We start from the raw sequence: 23951 nt of genomic DNA on the forward strand, positions 1-23951 counted from the left end.
ACTTGAGCAAATTGGAATAAAACTTGAGTCTTTTTGAGGATGATAAAGGGAACGGACTTCTATTTTTTTATGACAAATGATGTGTACAGTGTCTTTCAGCTGCAGCTGAAAGGAAAGGAATTCATGAGGAACCTTGGAGTCATTAAAAGCCTAATTGTTAATATTCTTGTTTCCTCAAAATGTTGAAGAGTCAATCTAGAAAACTTCTTAAAACCTTCCTAAAGCCAGTAGCACAGTTCATTGTTTCCAGTGAAGGAAATACTAAGCCAAAGCTGAGTTCTTTATGAAATTGCCCCCCCTCCTGACCAGGGCTGACATGTTTGTGCTGGTGGGGAAAAAAAAAGGGAGTAGTCGTGTTCTCTTAAGTGGGGCCAGAAGGATGTGTGAAAGAATCAAGTCCAGTGAGATAAAAAACAGAGTTCTGTGTTAAATTATAGATTTTTTTGGGGAATGTGTTCCCGTGCTAGACTTGCAGTTCAGCCATGCAGTGCCGGTGGCACGAGGCAGAGCACACATTTGTATGGAAAAGCAGGAGAGTTCCAGTGAATGTAAACATTTCACTGGTCTAATTGTAGATGTTATTGACTTCCCTTCTCCAGCAGTCGTAGGCAATTCCACAGAGTGTAGGTGCATTTACTGACCTGGCTGTACTGGGAGGGATGAGTTCCTGTAAGCACAATTTCCATATAGATCTCTCATGACCTTAAGCAGTGCATAGGGAAAGCTGGATAGAGCTGAGACCTTTGTATATCTTGTGTATCTGGTGCAATTCTTCCTGTAGTGTGTTGTTTTACTGAGGGAGAAAACTGTTTCACTTTAAAGAACCATAGAAGCAAAATTGCACTTTTTGACATAAGGAAAAAAAGAAAAAAGCCCTCGAGAAATACAATTTCCTGTATTTGTGTCTGTGTGGGTTTTTTACCTTGTGGGATTTTTAAAGGAAAAAAATGCATGAAACTTAAGTCGGTAAAATGCTTGGGTTTGAATGAAACCAAGTCAAAGAAGACATTTAATTATGAAATGCACATGCGAGTTTTTTAATAAAAAGCTTTTTAATTAAAAAAAAAATTGTTGTCATAGTTTGCCAGGTTTTAGAGGCAAATGTTTTAAATATTATTAATTGCCTGGAGTCATGTGTCTCTGCTTTCCCCTCCATGACAGCCTGATATTCTGAGATCCAAAGTGATACTCGGATCTCTTCATCTGGGGATCATTTAGAGGTAATGCTGCCATCCTGCACTGATGGCTTTGGTGCCAGGCATTTGAAGACTGGTTTGTGAAAGTATTTGTATATGTTTAATGGTGCAGGTGATGCTGCTGAAGGCAGTGTGTGAGTGCAGGCATGTGCTTGAGTCTCTGCAGAAGCAGCTAATGAGGAGCTGCTCTTTCAAGTGATCACTAAAACAAATGGTTGAACATATGCATGGAGGAGAGGCTGCAGGGACTTAATCCAAGGGCATAATATCCTGCCAACGTTCACCAGTTTCAGCAAATTTGAGTGCAGCATCAACAGTTGATGGCCAGGACATTATTCAGCCTTTATGGCTTAATATTGCTGGGATGAAAATACTGGTTTTGTTGATTAACTTTACAAATAGTCACAAAATTATCTTGGCAGCAGAACAGGCTTGGTTGGATTAATGGGGTTTTGCCAATAAATCCTGAGAGAGTTTGGACAACAGCAAAGATCTGGGCTTGTGGCTTTCTTCCAGAGGGTCTGGGCCATCTCTGTCTGTCTGGAAGCTGGAATTTGAAGGAATCCATGAGGCTTTTGGGCCTCTTGTTCTTTAGGCAGGATATAGTTCTGGATTATGTTTTCCTAACAGACTATGGAAATCTTGTTCCTTGCTATTTCTGATTTTTGTTTGTTTTGCTCTCTCCAGTTTACCCAAGTTTAGAGTCTGTTTTTAGCTGGCACATTGGTGTGATGAATTTCATTTTGGGACTTCACATAATGTTACCAATCCCAAACACTTATGGGATTGCCTGTGTCTCATGTACAGTGTAAACTGGGGGCTGGATTTGAAATAAAAAATAATTTATGGATGCACGTGGTGTCTTTCCTTTTTACTTCAGAAGGCTTCAAGGTGTAATTTCAGGTTTTTTCTTTGGAAGTTCTGCAGAAGTTGGGTAAGTGTGAGAAATGGTTTGTCGTGGGAAGGTGGCAAATCAGGATTATTAATCTTAAGAGTACAATTATAAAGATTAAAGTAATATATTTTTAAAAGCAGTTAAATAATAATAGAATTATTTAATTTTTGCTGTTAATATTACTGGTACCATTAATGAGATAACTCAGGGTTTAGAATGTTTCTTAATCTTGTATTTTTTTAAGGAGAAAAACGGAAGGAAACATTCTCCTTGAGAGCTTTTTGTGTCCTCAGAAGGGTAAAATGTTTGATTTCAACACTGAGTAATTGTTTCAATTTGCAGTGTTTGCTTAAGTTGCGCTCTTACTTTCTCTGAACACACGTTTCTCACGGATTGGGCTTTTTGTCTGAAATAAATGAACTGCTATTAAATACTCTCCAGCTTTGGCCCTGAAATGGTCACAGAAGCTGGTCTTTTTGGTGTTCATTCATGAATTCTTGTTCTGGCCAGGGGTGGTTGCCACAGTTGGATAGAGCTGATAGCACATTCACAGATGTATAGTTTAATTGGCTGTTGTCCTCTCTTAGAAAAGTGAAGTATTTTTATAATATAAAAATATAATATAAATACAAAATAACCTTTATATATAAATAAAATACAGTAATATATAAATATACATAATATTAACTATTTCAGTTATTACCATTGTCTTCTGGATAAGTGAATAAAACTCAAATTGCAAATTGTATCTTAATTTCATTTATGTTTTCTTGGTTTCCCTTCCCCTTCCAATCATTCCATGGCAAATCAAAAAGGGGGAGTAGCAAAAAAGGAAAAATGACACTGTTACAGAGAATAAATTTATTTTGAATATGTATAACTTCTACAATGGCATTGTTCTTTACCTTGGGTATTTTTTTAAAATCAGATCTGGTTTGGGCCCTTAGAGAAGTGTTTATTAATGTGGTACATAAAGTCTATAAAGCTTTTGAGTAGTGGGTGACAAATCAATTGTCTGGAGCTCAGCTCCCCCATCACTTGGGAACAAAGCAGTGTCAGGAATATTAATTCTGGTTGCCAGGTCTTTGAGTGTCGGATTTGTTGAAAACTGAAGAAAAGATGATGTTCAATCGTGATTTGAAAAGCAAAAGTTCAGCATGCATCTGTTATTTTCCGCTTTGTCCTGATAATAATGTTGCTGTTGAATACAAAATGCTCTCAGTAAAGACAACATATGGGAAAAAATGAACTCTTACCAAACCAGAGATCACTGGTACAGCCTGGGGAAAAGGGGACTCGGGGGGGACCTTCTGGCTCTCAGCAACTCCCCGACGGGAGAGGGGAGCCAGGTGGGAGTCAGGCTCTGCTTCCAGGATGAGAGGAAATGGCCTCAAGTTGCAGCAGAAGAGGTTTATATTGGGGATTAGGGAAAATTTCTTCACATAAATAGTTGTCAAGCACTGGCACAACCTGCCCAGGGAAGAGGTGGAGTCACCATCCCTGGGGGTATTTAAAAGATGCGTAGATGTGGCACTTGGAGACGTTTTAGTGGTGGCCTTGGCAGTGCTGGGTTAATGGTTGGACTCAGTGACCTAAAAGGCCTTCTCTAACCTAAATGATTCTCTTTTTCCATGCTGGTTAACGCCAGCTCAGCACTTGAAATCTGCTTTCTGTGCTCACGTGCTCCCTGGCAGTGCCGTGGCTGTTCCAGCGAATCCTTCGGGAGAGCCCGCTGGCCCCCAGTGCCCTGCTGGGGGGTGACAGCCCGGTGTCCTGCTGGTCCAGGGGTCTCTGCAGACTGGAAATGCCTTTTGCCTCGGAGGGACACCCGATTTCCAGGTAAGGCAGGCGAGCATTCCCTACCTATTGTGGCAGAGTGCAGTAGGTGTCACTAGAGCCCTTTCCAACGTTCGAGGGGAACCTCATTTCAGATGCAGAAGCCGCTCACAGAGGAGCACAACAAAGCAACTGCTCCTGCAGTCACGATTTTGTTTTCCACCTTCCTGTTTGCAGAAGGAAATACCTGTAAAAGAAATTAATCCAGGGAGATTTTAGCTTTTAGCCCAGGATGATTCAGATGCTGTAATATTGGTATATTTTTCTCCAGGTTTTCTTTAAGCAACTTAGTTGGTGTTGGAAAATAATTTCAGTTTATTTTTCAGTTCAGTAAAAATTTTCAGTTAATCTTTTGTTGCAAAAAGTTGCTTCTCATTTTGTTCTAAAAACACTTTTTAGTGAATTGTCACTGTTTAGTAGTTAATGAAATTCCTGTTTTGCTGCAAAATCTTCATTTCCACTTAGGCAGCACATTACCCAGTCATGCCATATATCCTGCACCTTCCTCTACCTAATTACTTGTCCCGTGTAGTGCACTGTGGGGGTGTGTGTGTGCATATGCACCTGGTGTCGTGAAAATATAAACCACTGACACTTGGAAAACAGTTAGAAAATACTGGAAAATGGTGGAGTTGTTATTCTGTTTATAAAAAAAAAGCAATTACCATGAAGACATTTGTTTTTTAAAGAAAGATATGTTGGTTTTGTAGATTTCCCCCCTTCCAAACTTTCCAATTCCATAGTTGGTCTTTAAAAAGGGAGTTTACTGACTTCTCTTTGCAGGTTTGGGAAGCTTTGGGCAGACTCAGGGAGGGCTGTGGTGTCTGGCCTTGTTCCTGCACATTGGTTAAAGCCAGTGCAGATGATTTCCCTGCCACACATCTGATCCACAGCTTTCAACAGCTGAGCAAACTAAAAAGAAGCTTTAAATGTTAATATAGGGTAGTAATTGTTTGAACTGTCGTGCAAGAAGGGTGGAAAGCAGGTGAGTTTTGCAATATGATGGAAGCACTGAAGGAGGGCAGATGTGATGCAAGAGCAATACATCCATCCTCAGCTTTGATGGTTGAATTGGGTTGAATCGGGGCTCTTTGGTGTCCCCATGTGTGAAGAAACCTCAAAACTATCATTTTGCTTTCAGTGGTGCAGGGTGAGGACAGTGAAGGTCAATAACCAAGTGGTACAACTTGGCCTCTCTCTGCCATTTTCCACAGATCTGTGTCAGGTGAGGAACTTGGACAGATCCTGAACACTCAGTGAAGTGTGGGCAGCTCTGGTGGAGACTGCAGCAGGTGTTATCCCTGTTTGGCATTTGATTTTTTTGCATCTTGGAGGTAATTAAAATGCTCATCACGGTGATGTGTCAGGTGTGGTAACCTGCCCTGGTGCTTGGGCCGTGCAGGAGGCGGCTGTGCCCGGGGTGGGGAGGGATGATCACTCTGGTCAGGGCTCTGTGAGGATCCTGGCACCAGTAAGAGGGCAGTGGTGACCACACTGGACATCATTCATTACCCCATCAAGGGCTCTGAGCATCCATCAGCACAAAGGCGTGTGTGCCGAGCTGACAGCTCCGAATTGTTTCCTCACCAATTACCGCGCCAGAGCCTTGATAGCGTAATGAAATGTGCCTCCTACCTATCACTTCATCTTTGTCAAACTGACTGGGTGTTCTTAGTTTGTTATGACTGGGAGAACTTCAGCGGCGTCAGAAAAATAAGCGAGGCTGTCTCTGGTGTGAAAGGCTTAAAGATGGGGTGGATGCTGTTAAATAAAAATGCCTCGGTCCAGATGAAAATGTACATGGAAAAAAACCCTCACAGACCAGCTGAGCCCTCTCAGCTCTGTCATCATGTGGGACCCAGTGGGGGATGAGAAGAGTAAGAACTTTTCTTTTGCTAGACGTCTTTATACTTAGTAAAGTATTCAGCCTTTCTTATAATTTATTCATTGTGGTCTAGCATAGTCTAAAATATCAAACCTTCCCCCTCTGTCCTTTTACATACGCATTTTTGATGCCTCTTAATTCATTATTTAAGCAGTCTGCGTTCTGCTTTACAAAATACCCTCCTCCCCAGTGCCTTAATGTTACCAGTTATTTGTGTATCCGTGTCAGTGGCTATCCAGCAGGGAAGGGGCAGGGTGGGTGGGATGCTGATCCTCCAGCCCTCGCCTCCTGTGCCCACGCCAGCTCTCCTGCTTGGTGAGGAGCAGAGGGCTTGGCAGCAAAAGGAATTGGGCAGCCAGAGCTCGAGCGCTACAGCTCCAGCAAAGCACTCGAATATGTGCTGAAGTGATGCTTGAATGTGTGTTGCTTTGAAGCCTGGCAGCTCTTCTGAGAGAGAACGTGGCTCAGTGGCACTTTAGAGAACGGGACACTGCAGCTCTCAGCACCCAGACGGCTGGGTGGAACCCCCGCTCCTGCTGGGACCTGGAGTCCCACTCCCGGGACTCCATGAAAATCCATTTCACCGTCACAGCCCCTCCTGCAGCAGCAGCTGAGTTAGCGTGGGTGAGATGCAGGGGATCCCTTTGGTGGAATTGCACCTGGAGCACAAAGTATTCCCTGTCTCGTCATTAATTACAAAGTTGGGTAACTGTCAACAGGAGCATTTGCGGCTGAGAAACGTGTCTGCACATTGCGAAGCCTGAGCGATGCTTTGATTGGAATTCTTGCAGCAATCTGTTTGCTCCCTGGGTATGGTGCTTGGACCTCTGCCAGATGTGCCATTCCACCCCCCCAGATTCCATGTGCAGTGTCTGCGAGGCGGGTCTGCATCCGGGAACGGGGAGTCCGGAAGGCGTCATGGTCGTAGCCCTGCTTTTCCCTAACAAAAGAAAACGGGATAGTTGGTTCAGTGCAGAATACTAAAATCCCTTAATTTAACAACAACAAAAAAAGGTTAAGTAAATTAAGAGGAGCACAACTGCTCCAAACCTCCTGCTTATGCCCTTGGTTGCAAAACTGCCCTGGATATTGTCAATTGAGTGTTTTTAACATTCCAACCAAAGAAAAAGTCGGAACTATTTGACCTGTTAATGCATTCAAATAACCTGTTAATGCTTCAAAGAAAACATTTCTGAATGTTGTGTAATAAATCAATCTTTGCTTACTTAATGGCCACAATGTTTTCGTTTTGAGTTAGGAACTCATGAGAAAGCCTAGGACTGAAAACCAAAACTGACAGCTTTCTGGTCATTTAATGTAAGTTGTATTTTGTTAATCATATTTGAGAGCATTTAATATTAGCTTTGTGCAATGACATCAGTTGAGGACGTTGTTGTCACTTTGGGAACAACAGGAGGAAGCACAATCCCTGTTTGCCTGGCAGGAGCTTCTTCTCAGCAGAAGGGACTTGGCTGAGGACATCCCAGATCCCACTGACTCAGCACGTGGCTAAATATTTTTGCCTTATGTTTTAAACAAATAAACATTTTACTTATTTCTAGGGCTTTTGGGGTTTGCCCCCTCCTGACCAAATAACGTTTACTTGTTCTCATATTTACTTTCTCCCAGCTCTCCAATATCATATTTGCACAGTCGATACTCCTCTGCTGGCAGATTATTTTTAATAGAGCGGTTTATTAAAGCATCTTTCATGAGAATATTTGCATTGCAATGCACGTCAGAGCACTGCTGTGTGAGAAAGGTTACTCCTGAATGCAGCAGTACAGTGACCTGCTTATCAAATTTTATGCTTGGAACATTTAGATGAGGAAGGGTAAAAAGGAATGTGACTGTGGATCCTGTGTAGATCCTCGTGCAAATCCCACCATGGGTAAAGTCTTACTGGACATTGACTTGTTGTGAGGCAATTACAGCACGTTTCATGCAGCTTTTTTTGTCCCCCAGCTTATCTTTCCATCACTTTTTAAATTCTGGCCATCTACATTCTTCATTTTAAAAATTTTGTTTCCTTTTCCTCTTTATGAAGAAGACATCTCAAGTTTCTCTCCCTGGAGGAAAGTGTCAATTTACATCCAGTATATTCAGTTACTCTGGGAGTTAATCAGGCCCAGACTGCTTCTTTTTGGTGGTTTTTTTTTGGTTATGCTTTGAATTTTTGCCATCAGTCTGAGATATAGGACTCAGATGGGGCCCTCACTGAAATCCACAACTTGCCCCTCCTGGGATTTCAGTGGCACTGGGGTTGTGTCAGAGGTGGGGTCTGATGTCACTGAACATGGGAACACTGCTCCTTCCAGCCACTCTCCCAGCCAGCACTCCACAGAGAAAAGTTTTGGCAGGGCTGTTGTAGGCAGCTCCAGTTAATTTTGTTCTTTTTCACTAATAATTATTATTGGAAACAATTTCCAGTGAATTTAAATCCTCATGTCTATGCAGTAGGGCTGCATCGTGCTCTGGGTGTGTTTATTTTTCTGTGTGTCTGTTCATGCAGATTTCTGAGTCCCTGGAGTTTTCCTAGCTTCTCTCTGGTATTTGACATTTATTCTTTGTGTGCTTTTCCAGCTCATTAATTTATTAAACATCAACGGTGATGCAGTTCTTTGATCCTCTTAAAAATTAACCACCTACGCCTGTATCTTAACCAGTTCTTGAGCCATGGAAATATTCCCTCTCTCCTGGACATTTCAGCTAATCAACAAACCCTTGCCAGCACCTTTTCCTGAGAAGTTTTCAAATTTCATATGATTTATATGTGAGTTTTCCTTATTATTTTTCAGATTTGCATGTGGAAAGGTCCAGTTTTCTCTACAGAAATACGTTGTTCACCAAGGTAACTTACTGATTTTTCAAAATAATCGACTTCCTCAGCGAGTTAAAAAAAATCGTGACAGGGAAATGGATTTGTCTTGAGCATTTCCTAAAGAAGGGGGACACCTGATGTGAATGGGAAGGGATCTCCGTGCTAGAGGCTCAGTTGCTCTCCCGTTGCAGAGCTTTTGGGTGAAGCCATCTGGCCCTGAGAATTTGCACTTTCCCCCGTGCTGCTGACTCAGGAGATTCTGCACCTCCCTTCTGCCAGAAACTCCTGGGTGTCCCCCATGCCAAGTCCGGGGTTTGAATAGCCTCCTTTACAGGACTGCTTGATTCCTGTCCATGTTCCCAAATGGTTGTGGGCTTTTTTTTTTGGTGTGTGCTCTCTTCCTATAGGAGATAAAATACTTCACTACAATGCCCCACAGCCCCTAAAACCAGATGGTCCAGGCAGAGTTTACTGCTGGACTTTGCTCCTCTGGAGATGGGAGCTTCCCTCCCTGGAAGGAGCCCTTCCAAAAGCCGCCTCTGAGTTGCTAAGAAACAGCTTGTCACTGTGGCATGGGCTGTAATCAGTTGTGTACAGGTAATTAGTAGTCACTACTGCTTTATTATTAACTGTTTGTTGATTTTTCTTTTTCTTTTAAATAATTTTCCTCTCCGTCCCCAGAGCGTTCAACGCTCCTGGTACGTCTGCATCAATTATGCATCGCCGGTGTGATTTTTCTTCCTGTGGAAACTTGGCTTCCAGAGGCTCTTTGTGGTGCTCCAGCCATGACCTAAACCCTCCTTTGCTGAATAATTCCTACCGAGACAACACAGTTTCCCCGCTATGTTTTCCACGCTGCCGTGTTTCAGCAAGGCAAATAAATCAGGCTGTCTCCTGCCACCGGGCAGCCTTGTTTGCTCAATTTTGCTGTTCCATTTCTTGCTTTATTGAATAAGCATGTATTTATGTACCTTGTGTCCTCTTCCTGCCTGCCCATTTTTTATTGAACTTCTCTATCGGCCGCGCGGTTGGGTTTTCCTGACAGGGTTTTGGATCTTAAAATGCTATTTCTTCAGACCAGCTGTCACTTCTGTCCTAACCTTGTCCCATGAGGTCCTCTGTGCATCGCTTACGTGTCTAGCTCTGCCTGCCTGATCTAAGTGCCCCTTCACCTTCTCCTCAGCTCTTTTAGTTTTAATACCTTGTGTATGAAATTTTGATTTTCCCTCTTCTCTTTAATTAAGAGAATTTTTGACACTATCCAAAAACCAGCACCCATACAATGAGCTTCCCTCACAGCCCTTGTGCTTGAGCTCCTTTTTGTGCCGGTACCTTCCACAGGCAGTGCTGAGCCCGTGTCTCCCCAGGGACCAGCAGGGAGATGCTGCTGCACCAGCCCCAGTCTTAAATCTCATCCCCAGTAATAGAAACAGTCTCCAGCCACAGACTGAGGGGGTTATTTTCACACACCTCAGCCTGCAATGGAGCTGTAGCTGCGGCTCCCAGGGCAGCTCACGGTGGTTCTGAGGGAATTTTGTGCTGGCAGCAGCTGGCAGCAGCTGGGGAGAGATGTGAGTGCATCCCCACACTGGGGATCTGCTCCCTCCTCGTGGGATGTTATCCCCCACCTAACGGGTTCAGACTCTAGGACTGAAGAGGAAGGTTTTTGTGCTGAATCACCAGTTTGGGAATGTGCCACTTGGCAGGATTTCCCCCTATCCCAGATCCCATTTCTCTCAGGAGATCACTGTGGAGCTTTGGGGACGTGGGGTGAAAGAAAACCTTTTCCCTAATGGCTCATATTTCTGCTTAGTGACCACCTGCCAAATTTGATGTCAGGAGATGCTGAGATCTGTAGGGCTGAAAGTTGGTGTCTAATGAAGGGACGTCAGGAAGCGAATGAGGTTTTTATATCCCGCGCAGCCGAACGCCGGGATGTTATTTATAGCTGCTCACTTGCACCATAAGCACCTGTAGAGACTTTATTCTTCAGCCTCTCAGTGGAATCACAAATGACAGAAAGAGCTGAAGATGTAATGACCCTTGAGGTAGGAGAAATTATTTACCAAACCGTAGATAAGGCAACAGATCTCTCCTGCACTGTGTTTAGGGCATCCAATCTATTGCAGATGTTACCATAGTCATGCTGTTTAATTCAAAATTGCCCTGCCTTCCTTGTGTCTCAAATTCTTTTCTTGGGAAACTAAATCCTTTCATAACCTAAATGCAGCGGAGGAGATGAAAGCAGCTGGGCTGGGGATGTATATGGCCATTCCAAGGGAGCTCTAGATAATTGTTTTTTAAAAGGACATGCTTGCTCTATTTTTATTTTTATTTTTTTTGGTCTGGTTCATCCTGGTTTTGTTGTTTGTTGTATGTTTTCTGTCATATGCCCCTTGTCTAGCAATAAGAAGTTACCAAGATTAAAAGCCTTTGTTAATTTATAACAGGCATGGTAAGAGCTCTTCTCATTTTACTGCCTTTGCAACCTCTGTAGCAGATATAATATGGGGATTATAAAGGAGTAGTTACCCACTGGTTTCCTGGAATAATTTTCTTTGTGCATGGGTCAAAAGGATAAGGATTAACAATACTATTAGGCGTTGGAGACAGTAGCCCGTTCTGTTTGCCTCTAGCTTTTAAATCTGTCTCTTAACAGGGCAGGTGACTCTGAAGCATAAGACTTGCCATTGTCTTGAACTGAACATAGTCCCTATCCCCAAAAAACTTGTTCACTTCAGACAAGTCTCTCCCTACCAAACACCCAATAGGTCTTTCTCTGCTGAAACTGAGGAAGGATCTCAGCTTCATCTAAGTGTGAGGAGACTGATTTATACTTGCAAGACTTTAAATGATGGGTCCCATTTTTTTATATGTGCTTTCAGCTGCAATGCCGAGCAGGGAGCTGTGTAAATCTCTCCAGGGTGAACTTTACTTATCACTTATCAATTGCATGTGAGACCTAATTTTAGTTTTCCCTCTTCTGAGGCAAGGTTTTGGAAACACTCCACGGATGTCAAACACATGCAGCTGGAGGTGGTCCTGGGGATTAATTTCACCCATGGCTTTTGCAGGTCTCTGGTGAGACCCACAGTGTAAGAGAAACCCACAGGTGCTGGATTGTTCTTCCTGGTGGTGCTGCAATCAAAGCTGTCAAGGAAAATGATCTATGTGCAATAGCTTGATTATACTTGTCCTGAGATACTTCTACGCTAAAGGATTTTCAGGTTTTAATCAGTCTGCATTAACCATGATGCTCTTGTAGTTGATCAAGGAAAGAAAGCAACTGTTGATTGTACTAAAAGCATTAAGTGACCTCTGCTAATTAAAAGATAATGTCAGTGCAACTGAGTGGAGTGCCTGGGTCCTTAGCCTTTTAGGTAGACATTAAATGAAAATCAAAGAGTTTGTGGGAAATAAATGTGGTAAAGGTAAGAGACTTGTTTGTGGAAATAGCAGGTCATGTTGGAGTAAAAGTTATTTAATCCATTAATGATAGCTAATATACCAGAGGACCAGCAATTTGTTCAAAAAGAATAAGCTTCCTCCTCAGTTGAGGGATGTCTTCACTTACTCTGCCTTGACTGGAGCGTTTTGCTTGGGAAGCCTATGATGTAGTGGATCCACTGTGTCCCTTTCTCGTCCATAAATAAACTAAATGTGTTTCCTCACAAATGCATGTCACCTTTTAAATGACCCAGACGTTCAGTGTTAAGCTCTGTGTTCAGTAATCATGTAGTCAGTGTCTACAAATGCAGTCTTACTTGCCTTTTTTCATTAATCTTGGTGTCTGGGAGAGAAAACAAGACAGGTGGAATAACTATGTACGAGCACATCCCTTGCTCCTTGGAGAATACAGGTGGTAAACATTATCTTCTGCTTTCTATATTTATATAGATGCAGAATGAAAGCCCTTTGGACAGAGAAGCAATGGCACAAATTCTGTAAGAAATCACCTGAGGATGCAACATACCCATGTCCTCTGAGGAGCCCTGGTGGACACAGTGGTGTTGGAGGAGATACCGAAGCAGTCGGTGAAAGTGTGGTATAATTTTTCAGGTTTGCATCTCACCCTTTGACTCCTTCCTCTGTGAGAAGAAACAGAAGGAAGGACATTTAAAGTATCTTTTTTTCCCCACATGGAAGAAATTAAATCCCATGTGGGAATATAGAGGGGAACATAATGGTTCAAAATGTGGTGTTGAGAATGAGGTTGACTCCATGCATAAAGCGGAGGCTTCATGGGGAGGAGAGGGGAGGTGTCTGCTTCTCTTCAGATTAAAAGAAATGTTCTGGAAGCCGAAGGTAATCTCTTCCCAGGCAGTTTGTAACTGAGCTTCACAGCTGCCAAATTGCATTTGATCACATTCAGCATCTCTAGCTGAGGAGGCTGCAGGGTGAGGAGCAGCACGTCACGGGGTGTGAAGGCGTCTGAGCCAGCCCTGGCTGTGGTCTCTGTCAGAGGCTCCATCCAAGGCACCTTCCCAGGCAGAATGTGCCTGATTTGCCACCATCCCAAAAGCTACAGGACAAGGTGGGCTGAGCCTCTGTGGCGCTGCTGATCTTTTGGCCAGGAAACCAGTGCTGGGATGAGCTTGTGAGCTACAGGCTCAGCTGGTACCACTGATGGTGCTGCAGCATCTGTGCCCTTCATCCCACCTTTGTGGGTAGGAGATCCCATCACTGTGGACAGGAGATCCCCGTTGCTGGCACGTGACCCCTCCTGCCCCTGTGCCAAGTGTGCAGGGCCAGCAGGCTGCAGGGGCACACCCTGTGCATCACTGCATGACAGTCATAGAATCAGAGAATGAATTGTAGAATCACTGAATGGTTTGGGTTGTTCCATCTTGTTCCAACCCACCCTGCCATGGGCAGGATCACCTTCCACTAGACCAGGCTGCTCAGAGCCTCCTCCAGCCTGGCCTTGAACCTCAAGGGATAGGGCATCCACAGCTTTTTTGGGTAACAAGACTCAACATTCACCTCGGGAAGGCCAGCTCTGTCATTGTCTCTGACAAGCACAGCCTGGGCTGCTCCACACTGACATCCCCAGGCTGCCTGGAGCAGGAGCTGGGAGCAGCTCCCCATTTGGCTGTGTTAGGAAGTGGGAGGCACGGATCTGGTATTGCAGGGAGAGCAGCAGCACCACTGCCGTGTCAGCCCCCTGCCTGCAAGCATCATTTCAGGGCCAGGGGTTTCCTGTTAGGCAAAAGAGAGGGAAATTTTCAAACAGAAAATAGTGATTTCTCTCAGTGCCAGCCACCCGCCTCACAAAAAATATTGCCCATCTGAAAGGAAATCCAAACGGGAGGTTTTGACGTAAATATCCCTTTTGTAGAAGCCTTCCCCCCACCCCTCCCGCTATTTGGCAACAGAAAAGTTACATCTTCTGATGTGAAACCTGAAGAATTTTCACATTGGAAACTTTCAACTTTGAAAAAATGCCCCTTCTGTCTCCCCTTAGCACTGATTTCCGTGGAATCCACCCCTTTGTTGTACTGAGGTCTCAGCAGTGCCTGATGCTTCATTTCTCACTGTTTTAAAATAAAATCTTCCTTTCGGTGTTTTTTCAAGAGCAATATGTACACCTGAAGGTATTTTAAAGAAACTATTGAAAAGGTTATAAAAAATAAAATAAATACTTGGCATCAAGATTCTTGGAGTGCATGATGAATATTTTAATAGTCAAAAATCCAGCCAGAGAGAAATGAAAGGATTTAGTGCTCTAAATAAAACTCTTTGTGGGTTTTAATGTGCAAAAATGGACAACAATGGCTTTAAAACCTCTCCACAAATACTTACATCTATGCCCCGGTATACTCTGTGTATCTTATATCCGTAGTCAGTAATGGTCTGTTATGTCTTTTTAGATGCTGAGGGAAGGCATTACACCATTTTTCTCCTCTAGGACTTTGAATAATAACCTTTAGGTTTTGAGCAGAGAGTTTGGACCTGTGGGAAGACAGTCATGGATGTGAAGCCTCTTCATTCTCAGAGTTTTTGTATCCTTTGATGGAAAGGAAAACCAGAGGGAGGGGAGTGGGAGATCTGGGACGTGATCATTCCCACACAGAGCAGCTCAGGCAGCATAAATTGTGGAAAGCTCTGTGCTCACATAACTTTTAATTGTCTTGTGACTGCAGTAAGTTTCAGACCAACAATGGGATAATGTTTGGTTGTATCACTGCTTAACGTCTCCATTTCTTTCTCTCACACACACATCCCAACACAGCTGGAAGAAAAGAAGCTTTTTGTAGTATCAGCTATGACAGAGGTGAAGAATTGCTTGAGTTCTTATTTGTATAACTGGTCAACTCACTAGCCAAGAAAACCTTTATTTATTTTTTTTTTTAAATTAACCAAATGTATTGGTGTCCATGAAACGTGTATTTCTGTAATTCTTTCTGTAAAATAATATCTTTTGCCTGAGCAAGAGCCCTGCTGTACAATTGCCTTTCTGCAAATCTTCCTACTAATCGAATCTTCTGTATTTTCTTTCTTGCTTTTGTAGTAACTCCTGTTGCTAAATGTAGTGAATGCAATTGCTAAAGTGATGGTGCCAGTATAAATTATTAAAATTACATGGAGTAATAAAAATGTGTTGTGTATAAAAAGATGCAGAACAAGGCAGTAGGACTCAAGCTTTTAAGTTACTTCAGAAAATTCCCTATATCTATAATATGGATAAACTATACATTAAGCACAGTTGGGTTTTGTCTTTATGTGTTTTCTAAAGCAAAATGTTTGGATGCCATTTATTTTAGGTTTCCAGCTTTCCTTGAAGAAAATGAGATTGTGAGAGGTCTTCTCACAGGTTTTGGATAATTTTTGGAAGCATCCTGGATTGGATGATTAAAAATATAGTGTCTATAATCATAAGTCACTTCTGAAAATCTACGTGGTTTGTTTAGAACAAGGAGCACTGAAAAGACTAAACTGTATGAAGATCACTTTGTACCAAATATACAAATTCATTAATTTAGTGCATAATGTCTGTTTTCTTTTTATTGAAACAGAGAAATTCTTGAGAACCAAAAAATTAAATATAGCCTTTGTCACCTACTGGCCCTTTTACTACATATTAATACGAATAATCCATTTGAGTTTTTCCTTTCTTGTAGCAGGCACTCACAGAGTGGATATGGGAAGTGGTATGGAAAGTTGGAAAGAGATGCTAAACAGCACAGCTGTAAGGTTGGTGTTGCACAAAAAAAGAGTTCAGTGTATAATCTCAGCCCTTGATGGAGAAGATATGGTGAAATGTTGACTTTAATTGCCATGGGACACAGATTAGCAGATGGTCCCATGGATAGACTGCTATCCATGTCTATAAATAGCGTAAGATAATTTATGCAAGATCTCTCTTTTCTTTTATAGCTATCTCCCAATGTGTTGATATCTTTCTGGCAAGGAAGTATCCAGCACTGGAGTTGGAATATGGGTCCTGTTTAAAGCCCTGCTATCATGTGATTATGTTACAGCAAAAAAAGCATCTGATCAAGTAGCTCCTGATTGAAAAGACAGGCTGTGACAGGCCGATCTGAATGCACCTTCATTTCAAAAATAACTTTCGGGTACCTGCAAGTCAGCTGGAATAATGGCTGTGAGAAGTGGGGAAGGCAGCGCGGCTCCGAGCGGGGTCAGGGAGCTTCGTGTGGTTCCTATCTCAGGCTGCTGAGTGGTGTTTTGCTTTGCACATCTCGTCTGCCTTCAGCTTCCACCTCCCCACAGCTGGATGAATTTCTTTGCTCGAGGTCTCATTGCCACAAGCTGTTTTTCAAAGCTGCTTTTTCTGGCCGGCCCTGCACAGCTTTGCCTGCTTGTCTCCTTCCTCTCCCGCTGCCAGCACGCTCAGGTTTTGGGGTTGGTCCCCATGAAGCTGCAGTGCTGGAGGGTGTTTGCCTAGTTTAGGGCAACCACATTAACCCTGTTGGAGTCCTGCTGCTCCTGCCCAGCAGCTCAGTGCTCAGAAGGACCAGCACCTGCTCTCTGCCACCTCTCAGCACAGGATCTGGACCTCGAGTGGCACCGTGGGACCAGCCACGACTGGAAGAGGTGTTCCAAGGAGGAGCTGCTGAAGCTGGTGGAAAATCTCATGTCTCCAAGTACCCTCAAAGCACACAGGCCGAGCAGCCAAAGCACTCACAGGTAAGTGGCAGAAAGTTTTTGGTCCCTGCCATCCCTGTGTGCAGTCTGGATCCCCTGTATCAGGTTTTGCCTCCCGGACATGCAGACCCCGGTTGCTACAGCTGCTCCTTATCACTGGAGTTCATTTCCCTCTTTGCTGGGCTTTCCCAGCCATCCCAGTCCATATCTCTCTGTCTGTGGTTTCTGTAACAAAAACCTCACTTCTGGGTTCCTGTTTTTGGCTTTTCTGTTGTTCAAGAAACCTCACATTTACAGGCTTGGCTGCAACTGTCACCAAGCAATCGGGAAACAGATTCCCATGGATGTCTGTGCTTTTGGAGTTTTCTGTGCCATTTGTGCCTTGTCCAAAGAACTCTCAGAAAACCCCACTTTTTAAGATATTCATCCATCACTGTGCAAAATTTGGCATTATAAACCAGAGTCCAAGCAATTTTTATGTCCAGTTCTCCCTTGCTATTACACTGAATTAAGGAAGTACTGGTAAATAAGAAGTAAGCAAGGAACTTGTCTATGTAAGTACAGGGAGTATTTTAAGACAGAACACTTTTCCCAACAGTGGTACAGTATCTCCCAGCCCCACAGAAGGGTTGAGTCATCCCTCTGCTCACCACCTGGGCAGGTAAATGAAAACATAACAGAGGACCTGCAGTGATTGACTTTATGTCATTTTGAGCCTGAAGTCGTTCAAAACCAGCCACCAGAAACATGCATTGAAAGATCAAGGTCCACATCCTTCTCCATGATAAATCTAAACCCCCATGGTTCAGTAGGGATGTTCTGGATTTACCTACATGTAATTTAGAGCAGATTTTGGACCCTGCTCATGAGCATTATGCTTTTCCCAGCAGGAAGGAAGATTGATTCTGACCTTACTTAAACTAAGCAGCTTTAATCGTTCAGTGTGGAAACACCAAGACTGGGCTGGGGGCTGGGGACACAGACATGGGAATCCTATAATCTTTGGTTAAGTTGTAATGAAATTGTCCAGGATGAGAAGGAAACAGATGGATTCTGATTAATTTCTCACAAGTGTAGACCTCAGCATCCGATGCAACATATGTGGTGAGCAAATGTCACTCATGCCTCCAAAGTGCAGAAAAAATCACTATTGTCAGGATATATTCATTGGCATATTGGCTGCTGAACTCCCAAGGGAGTGAGGATGCTGTGCATTACATTTAGTCCTGAATTAAATATTCAGAGGCCGAGATACCTAACCCTTTCCTGTATGCCTCACTGGTTATCACAGTTGAACTTAATGAATTGAAAGAGGGAGGGGAAGGGAGATTTCCTCCCCTCCTTTCTAAATCGTTATTTACTGGGGAAGGAATATCAAGATGGCTTGATATTTCTGTTTTACAGAGTTCAGATGGCTACCAATATAGCCTGAGTTAGGGAAAATAACGCAGCTTTGAGCTGTAAATGAACAACTACACAACTTTCATCTTGTATTGATAGAAATCAGAGACCAGCTCTGTGTTTGTGGAGTTGTTCTGGGTTTTGTCACTTCTGTAATCTATTCCATGTAATTGCATATTTAAAGAAAATGAAGTTCATGTATTGATTTCCACTATATTGTTTAAGGCAGGTAAGATAAGAGGCCAGAGCTACTTTCTCTTGTCTCCATGTAGTCTTAGGAAGTGGAAGGAGCCATGCATGTGAGTAAAGCGAGGCCCCATCTGTGCTGAGGAAAGAGATTCATTACAGCTGACTTGTCCTGTCAGAATTACTGCCCTGGACTGTTTCTCGGAAGAGGATGTCACTAAGATATCTATTAGAGTATTTCAGCCACAAACTTGAGAAATGAATATTGAGCAGTGGGGCTCCGGTGTAGCTCAGGCTCTGCCCCCATTTACAGCTCCCCCCTGTCAGTCACTCCCTCTGCAAAATCAAGAAATGTGCAGGTTAGTGTCTTCTCTTCTAAAAATGAATTCATCACTGGGAAAATGGGAAAAAATGAGCTCTCTAACTCACTGTATGTTGAAATTATATCTGTCTTGCACATTTCCCTCTCCTCCTTTGGCAAACACTACTCCACTCACATTATGGGCTGATTTGTTTGTTTTAATGATCCTCCTTTTAACAAGGGAATGTGTATTTTTTTTTTTCTGGGGGAAGCCAAATCATCTCAAAGAGAGTTTTATTTCTGATTGAGGAAGATGTGGCTGATAGGCCTGGGGAAAGTTGGAGATATCCACATTAGCTGCTGTCATGCACTGGCTGAAGCTCCCTCGCTCTTCGCATGCAGCCCTTTGTTTTGTTCTGAGTGGAAGATGCAACAAAGCTCAGTAATAGCTGGGACTGTGCTAAAGAGCACCCAACTGCTGAAGTCATAACCTTTGTTTTAATTAAGACCCCTAGTTTTGGAAAACCTGACCTGAGATTCTTGTTTCCCTTTGTCACCATTTAATATTGTGACCTGTGCTGGCCTATGGTCTCCTCTCACCTCATGGAGCACAGCAGTGTTTAGTTTGACTTCATTGCTCATTAGAGACAACTAGTAGTCTCTGTGCTTAAATCTTTAAAAATTATAATAAGACAATGAGACTAATTCCTCAGGAAGCTGAGTGCAATTGAGTGTTGGGTTTGCTGAAATTTCTGATTTATTTATTTTTTTTTCTGAAATGGGTTGTTTCCAACATTTTTCACCTGTTTTTGCCTTAATTATGTACCAGAACTGAGGTAACAATTTGTGCATCTGCAAACTTTTTGAACAAAGTACTCTCCTTTGTCAGCTGGAACCTCCTGTTGAGTTTTTCTGGTTTTTCCTTGGTTCTTGACAATGCATCACTTACAGGTCCCCCCGTTAAGCTGTTGCCAGTGCAATGGGACTAAGTTTGATCATTGCTTATTGCATCAAGGCAAAATAACATAAATCCTCTGTTGATCTCCAAAGTCACCGAACGAGATCAAACAGTTTCTTTTTTCCTTGTTTTATAATGTGCCGCTGGAATTTCCTAAAAATGTTACAGTCCCCTTTGCTATCCTGGAGACTAGAAGCTGTTCTGGGACTCCTTGGCTCATAAAAGTGCTGACATTGCAAAGCTACATCAGGATTTTTTGACCCAGCTTGTGTTGCGTGGAAACCTCAAAGTCCCACGATGCCATCCCAGCTAAATACACAGTTTGCTGAACAAACCTGCCCACTGCTTTGCTTGGCAGAGGTTTTTGTGGACCACCAGGAAAGCCTGAAGCCACAAGAAAAGGTGAAGCCCAGGAGAGAGGTGGGAGGTGGACTTATAGGGAAGATAAAATGGTGGGTGTGGAGATTTGTATTAATTAATTGCAAACCCAGAGAAAATAGGAATATTCAACAAGTACAGAAATAGCTGGTGACCAAAAATATTTCCCTAACTCAGATAATTGAGAATATACTCAGTCAAGTAAAGCCATTTGCAAGGTGCAGAGTGATGAGGATGGGACCTGAGTGCACGTTGCCTTTGTCTCTTCAGCTGAGGCCTCGCACATGAAAGTTCCAATTGCTGCTTCCTGTGTTCACCAAACCAGTAGAGATATTAAATTGGGGCATAATGATGAATGAAACTGTGGGATGTGTCTTGATTATTCCAGGTTTCTAATGTATAATTGAATTATTTTGGTAAGTGTATTTCAAGCCCTTTGATTTCTGGCCTCTGTTTTTAATTACTCAGCCCCCTCTTGCCCTTGTGCATTATTATGCTGCTCATTAGCATTCAGTGAGACTACAGAAGTTTGACTTCTGAATAAAGTAGCGTACAAAAGAGAAGGGATGCTTTTTATCTTACCACTTAATAATTTAAATGGAATCCTTTTCTTTAATCAATGTTTAATAGTACAATAGTTGTTTATTTAAACTGTGCTTTGCCTAATTTTGCAAACAAAAAAGAGAGGCAGGATAAACATGTTTAGAAATAATAAGCTTTGTAACCGTTTTAATCTCCAAAAGATTTAAAATCTCTCCAGCACTTCTAATGTTGGTTCATCTCAACAAGGCACTAACACGGGCCTTGAACGTATCTGTATCGTTCATGCAGTGTTAAGAAGTACAAGCCTATTTTTTATTTGAGGGAAGCAGAAAACCCTGCTAATTGCAAAACTGAAAGCTACTCAGCAGCGTTAATATTGTTGGCATGACTGCCAGCTGTGATGATTAGGATGTGTGACAGAGGGAGAGATAATTTGATCACAGGCCTGGGGACTAGAAGCTCCCGTGTCCTGCTCCTTCCCAGTACACCTGCAAAGGCAAGGAGAATACAGTTCAGCCCCACAGTGCCCGAGCTTTCTGAGAAGGGGGGCCTGCAGAGCATAGTGGATGCCATAAATATGTGAGTCACACCAGGTGGAGGGGATGGGAGCTCAAGCCTGGGTGTTGACCTCTCGAAGGAAATAGCTTTATAGGGGGTTAGTAACCAGGTGTGAAGGCTCTGCATCTGTGATGCTTGTTCTGTGTCATCAGCAAAACGTGGCTTTGGATGGGGCTTGGACACTGTGGGCCAACAACTGGGAACCTGAGCCATGGCAAGGTCAGAGGGACCCTCAGAACCTGACATAAAAGAGATGGACTAAAGCATCCGTCCCTCTGCTTGGCTTCCTCATCTGTAAAACAGGAATTGATCAGGGATATCCTGAGGATTTAGAGATATCTGGAGACCGCTTTGGAGGCATTAAAACCAGTGAGCATAATATCTGCATTTCAAAGTACTCTTTGGACCTCTTAATTCATTTTGACAGCAATGCTGCACAAGAAATGTGGCTGCCTCTATTGTCTGGATGGGAAAACTGAGACTAAGGGATGGCGGCTGTGGAAGGAAATGTGAGCACAGGACAGCACCAGACCAGGGAGAGCTGTGAACTCCTGTCCTCTGTGGCTCAGCAGCCCACTTGTAAGAGCACCCACAGCTGGTAAACTGCTCTATCTCCACATACCAGGGGGTGCTGATCCTATGTAATCCCTGTCTGATGTCCTAACCAGTCTACTTTCAACAAATTGTACTCCAGGTAGAAAGACCAGACCTTTTTTCTGCTGATTTCTGTCTCCTGTCCTCTAAATCATTCCCTTTCCCATCCGTATATCCAGTTCTCTCCCTTTCCCCCAGATCTACTTCTCACATTTCTTTATGCAACCTTGGAGCTCCCTCCTCTCTCTGCCTTTTCTGTGTCCCCTTTTCTAGGCTCACTAGAGGTCTGGAGGGGTGTTAAATGCCAGGAGCAGTAGGCAAGAAGGTGACAGCTCCTTATGTAAGGAATGAGATGGATATTTGACTGTATCATAACTCTTGTTGATTGAAAGAGCATAGCTGAGTTGTGCTAATATGAGATGAGGGAGAGCTAAGGGGATATGGACCCTTTCTTTCAGGCTAAATGCATTTATCCAGGATGTGAGAGTCTGCTCCTGTATTATTAATTTACAATGAATGGTGGTGTGAAAGCTGCTGAGATTTTTACTGTTTTTCACATGTGCACTAGAGAAGTTGCACAAAGACAACTCGAAAGGCAATATGCAATTCCACAGCAGCAGCCAACGAGTGATTTCCTGTGATGAAAGTAGCCTGCCCTGTTCCACAAGGCATTTTTTCAGTGGTTCTTCCAATTTAAGGAATGTTTGTCCAGGAGGATGATGATTTGTATCACACCAGGATTTAGGTAATATAGCCGAGGTGAACCTACTGTTGCACTGAGCCCTACGGTCACCAACGGTGAGACACTGCCCTCTCTCACAGAAATGGGACTCTATACATATTTAAATTCACGACTCCCACAGAAACACGTATTTGGACATCACTGTTTAGGCAAGCACCAGAGCTACGGGAGAAACTGAGGGTGTAAAGTGAGGTGATAAAGGTTGCACAGCGGCAGAGCAAGAAGCAGAATCCGTTTCCCAGTGGCTGCTGGAAAAGCTGTTGAAGTGACCCCGGCTTTGTAGCCAGGGAAACACCATCTTTCATTTTTCCTATTTAAACTAAATTTGTGAAGGCGATGAGTTATTGATAACCCGCAGGACTGTGGGGTAGGGGCAGCAGCGATCAGACATGCGGTAAGAGGCGGGGGGAGGTTGTGGCCCTGACCCCCCGCACCCTTCTCAAGTTGCAGCTGCCTCCCAAAGATGCTGCGAACTCCGGTCCGGCTGCGAGCGAGAAAACATCTCCTGTCTCTTCCCTCGGCTGAGCAGCGACCACTCGGATGCTGAAATAAGGTCAGGGCTCCGTCAGGCGGCTAAAAACCCGGGCTGAGGGAGGGCTCTGCCTCTGGAAGGCAGCGCGATCTTCCCCGGCAGCATCCCGCTGCCCGGAGCCGAGAAAGGGAGGGAGAGAAGGAAGGAGGAAGAGAGGGAGGGAGGAGAGGGCACCTCGCCCGAGCAGCGCTGGCTCTGCGCTCGCCGTGCGCGGCGGGGTCAGGTACGGGGGGAGCGGAGGTGGGAGAGGCAGCGAAGCCGTGACACTGCGCTTCCAACCCCGTCTCTGAGGAGGAGGAGGAGGAGTGGGAGGGGAGTTCCAAAGCCACTTTGGGCGATGCGCCGCTACGTGCGGGAGTCTGTGTGGAGAATCCTCCCGGTAGCCTGAACGCCGGGTGCGCTCCCCGCTCCCTGGTGGGTGATTCCCCCTTGCCCGCACCTCTCTCCTGCCTCCGCAGCCGCTCCTGGACGAGACGGCGGCCAGGTGAGTGGTACCGGGGAGCGGAGCCGGGGGCCGGGAGGTGCGGGGCTGGGGCTCGATCCGGGGCAGAGCCGGAGCTGGGGCTCCCGTCCAGGAGGGGCTGGGCTGGGCTGTGCTGTGTCCCCACCGCTGCCGGGGCTGGTGGTCGGTTCTGCGCGTCCCGGGCGGCGTGTGTGTGATCCGCGCCGGGGGGAGGCAGCCGGGAGAAACATCGCTTCGTCTGCCGTGTAACTTGTGTCTCGGAGCGCAATTACCGGGAGTGCGGTGGCTTAACAGTGGCTTATCTGTTCCCCAAGAAGCCCTGCGTGGCTGGCGGGCTGCCCGGCCGGGGGCAGCGGGATCCCCTGCTCCGGGTACCCCCCGTGCCGCAGGTGTCGGGGGTGTTTGCTCTTCTCAGGTGTGGAGAGAACCCCGCGGGTTGGGCAGGCTCCGGCGCTGGAAGAGTGGCTGTGTGAGTGGCAGTCCGAAACACTCAAGTACTGATGTTAGAGTTAAATATACCTCCCTACTAGTGTGTCTGCACTCAATTCATTTACTG

General features: G+C 44.3%; 1 protein-coding gene and 1 long non-coding RNA gene across 8 annotated transcripts in view; both read left to right on the forward strand.

The window, feature by feature from the left end:
- The first annotated feature begins 8216 nt into the window (after window positions 1–8216).
- On the forward strand, window positions 8217–9555 carry LOC116792353. 3 transcript variants are annotated; one of them, XR_004359091.1, is made up of 4 exons: window positions 8217–8290; window positions 8396–8585; window positions 9041–9230; window positions 9315–9555. It is a non-coding gene; the product is annotated as an uncharacterized LOC116792353 (long non-coding RNA). The 3 variants fall into 3 exon arrangements; XR_004359092.1 differs by lacking the exon at window positions 8396–8585 and adding an exon at window positions 8611–8663 and having other exon boundaries at window positions 8222–8290; XR_004359093.1 differs by lacking the exon at window positions 8396–8585 and adding an exon at window positions 8611–8663 and having other exon boundaries at window positions 8257–8361.
- Window positions 9556–14384: 4829 nt separating this feature from the next.
- TAFA4 (TAFA chemokine like family member 4) overlaps window positions 14385–23951 on the forward strand; it is an 81553-nt gene continuing 71986 nt past the window's right edge. For 2 of the 5 annotated variants that reach the window (XM_032699492.1, XM_032699496.1), the window contains exons 1-3: window positions 14385–15827; window positions 16011–16074; window positions 16592–16781. The gene's annotated coding sequence lies outside the window, so the exon portion shown is untranslated. Of the gene's footprint in view, window positions 15828–16010; window positions 16075–16591; window positions 16782–22716; window positions 22795–23274; window positions 23417–23951 lie in introns of those variants that run through there. The other 3 variants (XM_032699493.1, XM_032699495.1, XM_032699494.1) reach the window with 3 other exon arrangements.

This window comes from Chiroxiphia lanceolata, chromosome 11 (assembly GCF_009829145.1).
Source record: "Chiroxiphia lanceolata isolate bChiLan1 chromosome 11, bChiLan1.pri, whole genome shotgun sequence".
In the NCBI taxonomy this organism is placed as follows: Eukaryota; Metazoa; Chordata; class Aves; order Passeriformes; family Pipridae; genus Chiroxiphia; species Chiroxiphia lanceolata.